Source organism: Parus major, chromosome 7, assembly GCF_001522545.3.
Source record: "Parus major isolate Abel chromosome 7, Parus_major1.1, whole genome shotgun sequence".
NCBI classification, from domain to species: Eukaryota; Metazoa; Chordata; class Aves; order Passeriformes; family Paridae; genus Parus; species Parus major.
Genome location: NC_031776.1, coordinates 4792082 through 4802974, shown reverse-complemented (window position 1 = coordinate 4802974; position 10893 = coordinate 4792082).

The window sequence follows — 10893 nt, the reverse complement described above, 5'->3', positions numbered from 1 at the left end:
ATGAAGCCAGTTTGGATCAAATGTCTAATTCGTGGGGGAGGGTTTTGCCTCATGTGAGAAACAGTGCAGAAGAATGTCCCATTGCTGCCCACAGAACTATTTTTATAGTTTAAAAAGATCTGTCTGCCAGGACAAAAGATTACTATTGAAAGCAAGGGCTACTCCTAAACCCTTTTTTTTTTTTTATTTTCTGTGTAGGAAAAGGAATTGGTAACAGACTGTATCACTTTATGCACTGGAGAAAGGCATTCTCCCCCAAAAATGTTGATGATTTGAAGAAAGATATGAGCCTTCTTCAGCAGGTCAGCATGGGCTTGTATGACTTCAGAACTTATTCATTCCAGATTCAAGAATTTCGGACCACAAGTAAATATGCTTGGCCTCTAAACTGTATTTTTTCCAAAATACTTCCCTGGTTCTGAGATTCAACACTGTGATTCATCCTAAAAAGTGAACCCTCAATTGCTTACTAGTAACTTATAAATTCATGAAGTTCAGCTATGTCTGAACTAATGCTGTAATATTTATTTTTTTTTTTTTGTGAATTTTCCCTGGAGCTGGATGAAACTCAAAGCTAGGCATTTAGGTGTAGCAAGTCATCCTGTTCAATCAGTGAAAGAGATTTTTTAGAGATAGGCTTCAAATTGGTCTCACATCCAAATTCAAGCATATTTTAACACCATAGTGCATTTTGGATACAATATAAGTGATTTATTGCAGTTGTATGCACTACAAAATGGGGCTGCTGAAGTAAGGACTGGAAGAATACAGGGAACTGCTTCCATTTCAGTCCTTGTGGCTAGCCCTGAAACATGGACACAGCATGTCCAGAGCAAGGTAATTGAAATGGCAGCTATGTACATTCATGAATTGGTTTCATGGACAGAAACAGTTTTCAGTGTTGTCAAATAACCAGTTTTCAAAAATACTGAAGTTCTACCTTTATTCTTCTGTAAGTACAATTTTTTAAATCATTTTAATGATAAAGATAAATCTTCCCCTGCAATGACAAAACTTTTTTACTTGAATTGACCACTCCTTGTATGGTTTTTGCTATTTGTCATGTTACAAAGTCTCTAAGTATTTGTACTACCTCATAACAAAATCAAAATGTCCCTCTGACTTGTGTCCAAAACCATATTTGTTTGCTGTTAGTCATGCTTTTTCTAGCACTCCTGGGTCGAAACGACCTGTTCACTGAATATAGTGTCAGTGTGTCTTACACAATTCAGGAAGAGAAATTGTGAGCATTAAATTCAGAATGAAAAGCCTCTATTGAGCTTTGCATGAAGTAAGGGTATTTTGAATAATTTCTCATGTAGACTTTGTTGTTGCCCTGCTCATGATCATAGTAATCTTATAAAGTGCCTTCTCACAAAAAGTGAAGGTAAGCAATAAATATTATGCTGACACCTGTGTGAAGAGAGGTGTGAGGTGCCAAGCTCTTACAGCTGTTTTAAAACCCAGAGCTCATTATTCCAGGTAATTTCCCATACCCACATACTTTCCTATCTTGTCAGTACTCACATCATGTGTCTACCACGGTGTGGAAAAGACCATATCCCAGGTTACCTGCAAACTCTTCTTGCCCTCTTCTGGCCTTGTCATCAGCCTTTGAGTCTGGCTGATTTTGAGGGAATCTCAATGGGCAGCCAGTGCAGGGGACACAAGTCTCATGTTTGGTAAAAGCAGTATTACTTCTTAATACAAATTCAACTAATCTTTTTAACAGTAGCAAGAACAATGTCAGCAACAATGAAATCATCCCTTGCATAGTCACACAAAAGAGAAGTATCACAACAAATGCATTGTAAACTAAGACTGTGTCAATTATGGTAATACAGATGGGAACTGAAAAGAAAAGGGAGTATGAGGGGAAAATGCTTATCACAGAGCCATCAGAGAAGTTGGGAAAGACCTTGCTCAGTGACTGTGATTCCATTTTGTGACTCACTGGACGTTTTGTGGATCAAATCTATATTGTATTTCACAGAGTTCAGAATTGCATTTAAGAATTTCAGCTGATGTATCTTCTTCATACTGCACATGAAGCAAACTGATCCAGCCTTAGGACTATTTGTAAATAAAGGATCCTTGCAAGTGTAAAACTTTGAGGAGTCTTGAGCTTGTGTTTGCCAAGACTGAGTCAGCAGAACTGGATAGGACCATCTCTCTCATGCCTGTCTGTCATGAAACACTAAATGTAAAACCACTAAAGGTGGTGTGTGCTGTTTGGATTTAGTTCCATATATGTCTAAACTGGAAGGTGTCAGGAATGATGTTGAGTGTTGCAGTAGGATCAGGTAAGTGAAAGAGTTCATCTCAGCAATTTCTTATTTTGGATAACAAATCACATCTAAAGGCAGAGAAGATGGGCTGAGCCTGTGGCATTTGCTTTAGAGGTAACTTGAGCAGAGGAACAATTGCACCACTGTTTCCATAACAATTTTTGAGTGCTAAGAAAATATGTGAACTTTTAGCTAGTAAAAACTCAAAAACTAGCAACAAGGAAGTTACAGTGCATTTGAATTTTATCATATCATACTAATTGTTTGCTGGCTAATCCATGGCACCCCAGGCACTGGTTGGTGGTGGTCACAGTCCTTTGCTAAGAGGTGTTTGGGTCAGACATTTGTCACACCATTTCATCAGGTTCATTTGTTTCAAATCTCTCTCCAGATGGTAAAGTGAACATCTTTTGTGGATTTTCTTGGCAGAGATGACACTTAGCACAGTTGTCATAGGTATCACATGCTTCTCAAGGAGAGTCCTGGAGCATTTAAAACCAACATCACATCAGAGCTTCCTAAAATCCCAGTTACTAGCAGAAGAAGCAAGCTGCAAAAGAGTAATTGCATATCTATACTGTAATTTTGCAGGTAGGAGATGGGGATGGAGAACTGCAAGTTAATGACACAGCCCCTGGCATCACACTGAGGTGCCTGGATCCCAGCTTCTAGGTGTACATGCTGTTAAGGTCCCTGTAAACCCTGGTGTGCAGAGCAGAGGGAAATTAAAAGCAGTGATTACCTCTGAGGGCCATTTTAAAACTATCCTGCTTGAACCAAGTGGAATGGGGCTGTGAGGATAGTTTGCAAAAGCATTGGAGCTGAGATGCAAAGCAGATAAAACCCCTGCTGCCTTCTTCCTAAGGAAAGCTCCCAACAAAAAAAAATCCCATGGTACTGGAAAATGGCTTTTTCTAAAAAAATATGTATTCTGATGATTCCAGCGTGGTGACTGGCAGCCCTGCAAACAGAGGATGGGCTCATTGGGTGTTTCATTAGTCCTTAGTGAGCATGTAGCAGGTAAAATACACAAGTTTTTTTAAGCCACAAAGTGTTGATCAAGTTTATTCCCACCCAGTTAAACTGGCAAATATTTGTGTGTATGTGAGCTACACTGCTACAAAAAGATTTGTGTTTCCAATTTTAGTAAGCAAATCTGTGGCTTCAGAGGGGGGAGAAAAAGCAACATTGTTTTAAGAACAAAGATTCCATAAAGGTGGGGGCAAAGAAACCCAGCAGCACACCCTACCCTGAGAAAAGCTGGTTGGAAGGTTAATTTTATGGATCTTGTGAAAGCAGTACTAGGGGAGGGACAGGAGAATGGCAACACTTAAAACCTATAAATATTTTCTAGAAAAACTTTTTTCCTAGAAAAGCTTTTCCCCTTGGTATTAGTTGAGCTGTGGAGGTTTGTTGAGTAGAGAACTAAAGCACCTTTAAAACATTTAGTTCTCAACACTGTCACCCTATTTTTTAACCTTTTTTTAAAAAAAAATCTTAGTTAAAAAAAATCTTAATGTCATCAGGGTAAAACTGGAGAAAAATAAGCATAGTAATAATTTGGTAGCTCTGATTTTTTTTCTACCACAATTAAAGTGTGTGTGGGATAAAGAACTGAATGTCCTAGAGTTCCCAAAATATCCCCCAAATCACTGTTTTGAGGGGGGTAGGGCTTCAGCATAGCCTGGTGCATTTTTCAGAGGGACTGTAAATCATTAGGCAGGCTCTGGACTGCTGCAAGAGTCCAAAAGATGTGGTGGGCAAGGAAAGGCTTCTGCAGAAAAACAAGATTTTCTAAGAGATTGGCCACTTATATTAGACTAGGCTGTGGATTATGTTAATGTCTAATGGCTTCACACTGAAACATTGTGTGGATTTATGCTCACAGACCACCCTTTCTTCCTTAATTTTGGGGTATCTTTCTATTTTCTGCTTTTATTGCTATCTCTCACAGAAGTAAAAATAAACTGGCAAAACATGGGACACCGTGACAAAGTCACAGCAGCAGCTGCAGCCTCAGCAACTCTCCCCAGTTTGAAGGCTTTTCAGTAAATCAGAGATGGGATGAGAAATTGAGTTGTGAAATTAAAATTAAGCACTCAGGAGCTACTCATGTGAAAAGCTCTGTCAGCTGTGCAAGGGTCTGAGTGAGCACCGGGCAAGTGAGGCATACAGATAAGGAAATTTGGAACCTTAATCTGGGAAAATTAAGAACTTCTGTGTGGGGGTTAGATTTTTAACATGAAATTGTTTTTCCAGGGCTAGATTTCATAGTTTTCAGCTTGCTGGAGCATCTGCTCTTTGTATGGCTCAGCAAGTGTGTTAGGAGCTCTCAGGAAAGGTGATTCTTCTCCCAAATTTGCTGAATTTTCCATAGTGAACCCTTAGAGATCCCAATGGCTAAAAACACAAGTGAAAATACACAGAAACTGGGCTGGCTTCTATTTAGGGGTGTTACTTGATCCTTGGTGCATCAAACCCAATCAGCTCCCAGTGAAATGAGAGATGAGTCTGAGTTTCAGCACCTGGTGATGTTAGGCTGGTACTGCAAAACTCAACTCTTTGTACAGGGCTTATTTTTAGGCATGGGTGTGATTTGGGACTTAATACTGCTGGGCACTGCTAATAAATCTGGGTAAGCAGCAGCTCAGGCCATGCAACCAGAGAGGCTGTAAATCTGAAATAGTAAATTTATGGTTTAACAAAATTAAATTTGGAGTGGTTATTGCCTTTAAGCTAGGCCTCTCAAGTTATTTCTGCAGGGGCCAGACTAGAAATGCTGTGTAATGTGTAGAGTACTATAGACCTCTGTGGGTTTGGGGTTTTTTGTCTTAAACACTCCATCTGGAAGCAATTATAACTTGGAGAGGATTCAGGGGATGTGGTTGTGTCTCTGTCATGGCCCACAGTGGGAGAGAGAGATGTATTTTTTATTATCTGCGTGGTCATTGTAATAGAATACAGCAATTTGTCACATTAGAGTAACAAATTGAATGCATATTAAAATTAAATGTCTGTACATAATGCTACCACGGATGCTATCTCACAGTCATAAACACTTGAGCAGGAGTTTAAACCAAAAAAAAATGAAAAAAAACTGTATGCTGGCAAGGAAAGCAGCCAAGCATCCTCCTTTGTGTCCCTTCCTATGCAGCAGCAGGACAACCAGTGGAGCAACAACTGCCTGCAGGACATTAATTACACTGAAGTCAATCATTACTTCAGTGACTGTAGATGGTTGTTCATCTTTGTCCTGAGGAATTGGTGTATTCACACAGACAGGGACAGTGGGATTAAGTGAGAAACACATACAAATGTTTTCCCAGTTTGAAGTCCAGGAGCTCAGGTACTGTGCTAACTAACCCAACTAACCAACTTACTGTGCTTTTATCGCCTCTGAATTTAAGGTGAGCTCTCCCAAAGGAAAAAAATGGCAGTTGTATCCCTTGCTTTAAGTGATGCACTCTTGGTGCTAAGCCAAGGGGTCAGGAAAGCTGTTGACATTGTAATTCAGCAATGCAAGGAACAGGAGCATTTCTGTTCCACCAGAATTTCTTGGCTTGCATCTGCACAATATTTTACAATGAAAATGAGCTGGGAGGATTTGGGGGAAGGTTGCTAAGACACATCAGGAGGATCAGCTTTCTGTCTTCTGCTGTAAGTCCCTTCAGCATGGCTTAGGGCTTTGAGAATACAACATCCAATAAATCTGGCAGTGATTACCCATAGAAACACTAATCCAAGCTCCAATGTCCAGGTGGAAAATCAGCATTGCAGGTAGCAAATTTCAGTACTGTAAAGCTGTAAACCCTGACATGGCCACAAAAAAATCTGGGAAAAGTCCTAACCATCAAACAAAATCACTCTGCAAAATGAGACTGCTGTGGGAGAGATATGTGTCTCTGTGGAGAGACTTAAAGCCTGTCATACAGAATTGGCATAATGTTGTCTTTGAAATACATGTCACTTGGGCTTCTTGGTGTCTAAAGATAAAGCAGCATATTTTCCTAGTCATATTACTAATTTTACCAATAATGTGGATGCAAAACACTGGGCAAATAGTTTTGTTTTTGTTGGTTTTTTCCCCTGGGAATTCAGGAGCAGTGGCAATTTGAGCAAATATTACTATGAAAAAAAAAAGCCATGCAGATCCCAAGAGCAAGGGATAGTTAATAATGATCTGTCTAATAAAAACAGCCCCAAATATTACTGTCTGAAATACTGCATTAAAAGAACCTTTTTTTCTTTGCTACTTCCACACCATCCATGGAGAAGCCTGAAAGATTATTAGAATAAGTTAATAGTCCCCCGTGTTTTATCTGCCTGAGGGAGTTGTAACAAGACCCTGGCTGAAACAGGAAATATACAATAAATCCCATTTTTATGACTCTGTAAGCCAATGATTTTATGGTTTTAGTAACAGGTATGTAAGAAGTATTTTAGGGTTTAGTTTTCAGTTAGTTGTGTGGTTGTTCTTGGTTTGTGGTTTTGTGTTTGTTTTTCTAAGGCAGTGTATATAAGTAAATTAAATCACATGTAATCCTGAGATTGCCAAAGAAAGATACAGGACAACAAAAACCTGTTCTAAAGAAGTATTTTTCTCAGCTAGTTTTATCCTTGGGAACATCCTGAATAGATACAGTCACTTCTGCACCTTTTATTCAGTTGGAATGGGCAGGACCAGACCATAAAGAGCAGTTTTGGTTCATAAACAGCAGCCCACTGGGTCCTTGGGCAGCCTGAAGCAGTGATGATGGGGAGCCCCCCAAGCACAGAATGAGCTTGTGTCTCCTCTGAACACTGCTAAAGGTCACTGATGGGAAGGCTCTGGCAGAACATGCAAAATGAAAGTGGAGAGATGGTTTCTTATAATGTCACCTAGAGCTTGCAGCCTAATGTAGGCTGTTCCCTCCACTGCTAATGAAGTTTGTGGTATCCAAAATACAAATGTGCCTGCACACAGGCCACTGCATCTTCAGGGCAGTTGTTAGACCAGGAAAAATAACACCCTTGTTCTGCATTTTTTCCTGATCTCTGATTTTCCCTTTCCAAAATTCATAGAACCATACAGTGGCTTGGGTTGGAAGAGACCTTAAATATAATCTCATTCCACCCCACACCCCTGCCATGGGCAGGGACAGCTCCTGCTATTCCAGATTGCTCCAAGCCCCTTCCAACCTGGCCCTGGACACTTCCAGGGATCCAGGGGCAGCCACAGCTTCTCTGGGCAGCCTGTGCCAGGGCCACCCCACCCTCACAGCCAAGAATCTCTTCCAATACCAGCCTAAACCTGCTCTCTTTCAGCTTGAAGCCATTCCCTTTTATCCTGTCATTTCTAGTTTGTTTGGGACACATACTCATTTCTCAACCACTTGTAGACTATGGAATTAAATGCATCCACAGCATGTACTTAATACCTCTTAGAAATGTAAATACAGATTTGTTGATCTACTGAACTCTGCCCCAAGCCAGGGAAGGTGGGAGCTGGTCCTTCATCCTCCCTGTGCCTCCTCTGGCCTATAAGCACCCTTTGCTTATAGAGGTAAGATGCTGGGGTGTGTATATGGGGATGTTTCTTACCTCTAAAGGGAGATTATAACACTTTGGGGTATAACACTGATACTAACAAATACAGCTGGGACTGGGATAAAACTGATACTAACAAATACACCTGGGACTGCCTTGACTGCAACATGTTAATCTTGACCAAACCTTTATGTGTTTCTTACTATTGCAAAGAAAACTTCAGATTTCAGTTTTTATTTTTAATGAGGTCATATTTCTACATTTCTGTTCATTAATGTAGTTGTTCTAGCTTAAATTTGAAATAGATGTATTTTTGTGTTTCAAGCCATGAAGTTTTCCTAACAGACAGTTCTAACAGTGGAGCTGAACATCAAAGCATCTCAGAAACCCAGCTCCTGCTTCTTAAGCCTGTTGCTGTTTATCTGCCTCAAGAGAAAAACAAGGGGGAGAAGAGAAATGATACTATGTAAAGGAAAAAAAACAACAAAGAAATAAATTAATTCCAGGCGCCTGGAAGCGGTTCCTTTTTTAGCTTCCTTTTGGGGAAAGGTGCAACAAAGCCCACAATCCCTTTTCCAATCCTCTCTGCAGCCCTCCTCCTTCTGCTGTTTCTGTATCCCCAAATAAAATTGGTTGGCCATCCCCAGAGCTGTGAGCATTATCCTGCCACCTCCTGCTGAAATCCATCCTCATGGCACTCCAAGGCAACCAAACTGGGTTTTTTAAATGGGGTTATGGATGAATAAGTTGGAGTCCAGGCACTATGCACTGTTGTAGGCTAGGGCGATTCTTGTGGGGAATAATAATAATAATAATAATAATAATAACAATAATAATAATAATAATAATAATAATAATATACCAACACCTTTTTCTGTCATTTTTGTATGAGCTACTCTAGAGGCAAATCCCTGCCTTAGGCCTCAACCCCACTGAGTTCTTGTTTATTCTAGGAAATGACTTTGTGTGACACTATGGGCTGTATTATTATTCTGTAAGCTTATAGGTTAGTACCAACCCCCCAAAGCCTACCATGAAACTCAAAGGCATGCAGTGCTGATCTCAGACTGCTGCCTGGGCATACTTTTATTAAGAAATTCTTGCTGCTCATGCATGACATCAAGCTGATAGAATGATGATATCATAATTTGACTAAGCCCTTTTGGAGTTGTTCAAGGTAAGGAATTTGACTGTTGTCACAACCCAGCCCCAGAGTTTTAGCACTGCCCCTTCTATGTTGATGGAACCTGTAGGAAGAGTTTTTTTTTCTTCATAAATCTGACGAAGATGGTGGGAGAGAAGGAGGTGAAATTCCTGACAGCACTGTGGTCTCACCCCAAGCAAAAGCTACTTTGTATTTTGAGACTGGTGGAAAATGTCAGATACCACAGCACATGCTTTCTCAGCTAACATACAAAATCACCATTTTCAGTAGGTACACCTATTATAGCTCCAATTAGCAGTACTGGTGCATGTGAAGACAGGGGGTAGGTTGGTGCCTTTCCTTTAGCCATTTTATTTTCCTGCTAGTGTAACTCTACCTGCAGAGCAGAGCACTGTAGCTGCATTTTGATAGCACGAAACCAGACCCCTCCTCTTCACTCTCTCTTTTTCTGCTTTACCAGACTCCTCATCTGTTTAAAAAGGTGTCATGACTGACCATACCTTCTGTATAACAGAAAATAACTTGGCAGACTCGGGGGAGGGTGTAAATGTTTGGTTAAAATAGCAGTGTTTCAGGTCAGTAATCAGATTTCCTAGTTCCAGCCAGAGGTGAATTTTTACCACCTCGTATAAGTTGATTTATAGTGGAAGCATTAAGAGGTAATGGATGCAGACAGCCCTGTGGGCCAGCAGCCCCCAGTCCTGCTGGCAGCTGATTCTCTCCCAGGAGCCTGCCAGCAGAGCAGGGCAGTGAGCAGTGCTCTGCTCCTGATGGCACGGCGTGTATCTTCATACCAACATGAGAAATGTAAAGCCACATTGCATAGGAACGTGTTTTAGTGTGTTTGTGATCTCATGGGGATGCCAGCATTTGCTGTTCTGAATGAATTTTCAGTAATTTTACTGTTTAAATAAAGAAGTACTATGTCCTCTCGTGTAGATCATGTAGACTGGGGGCTAAAAAATTAAATTTATGGACTTGATAGCCTTATTGCAGGCATGGGAATATTCACTATTATCAATGGTCTTTCCCCCAAAGCACAGGAAATATTTTTAAAACTGTTTTGTGTAATTATCAATTTTCAATCTGAAAAAAAAAAACCCAAAAACCCAGAAATAAAATACAGAGATGGGATAATTTCATATTGAAGTAGAAAAGTATGTTCATTTATGTCAATGGGTAATTTGCATTGCTCTGGCCCATTTTTCTGGGCTCATTCTCAGGGATGCACTGCTCACACTGACTGCTGTCAGACAAGGTCCCCAATATATTCATTTCCCAACCAGCTGGGTAAGGCTTTTCATACACCACATGCTTTTTAAACATGTATTCTTTTACACTGCTAGGGAAAACTCAGACCTGAGGCTGTGCTGTGACTAAATTTGAAGAGCTAAGATGAGTAAAAACACTTCTCTCTTTAATTCCCCCTGCAGATGAGCAAGTTTCCCTTTGCTTGCCTTCATGGATATTTTGCAATCCACTCACAGGGTCATGGGCAGCCTGACTGATGGCTCCTAAGACTGCCACATGAACACTGTATGTGTATGAATATTTCTGCCTCTCTTTGAGGCCCAAATTTCCTTCCAGGAGTTCAAGGTTTTGGTCCTTGAAATTAGCATCTGTGGAGGTGGGCAAATAAAAGGTACCTCTATGCCACTGGCTGTATTACAACTTGTTGTTTGCTTGGCATGTGCCTTTGCTGGAACCAGGACATTACCAGCTGAGTTAAAGGGATCAAGGTCTCATCTTCAGTCATAAAATTAAAATTAAAATCTGCAGAAGAGCCTTTCCAGGCTTCAGACCCTGTGTTTGTGAGTCTGTATTTGTGGTTCACATTTTTTTGTCTGGCTTCTGAGCATTGGCTTGTGGCAGACAGGTTTCTACTCACAGTTTTGATTTAGGGGCAGAAACTGG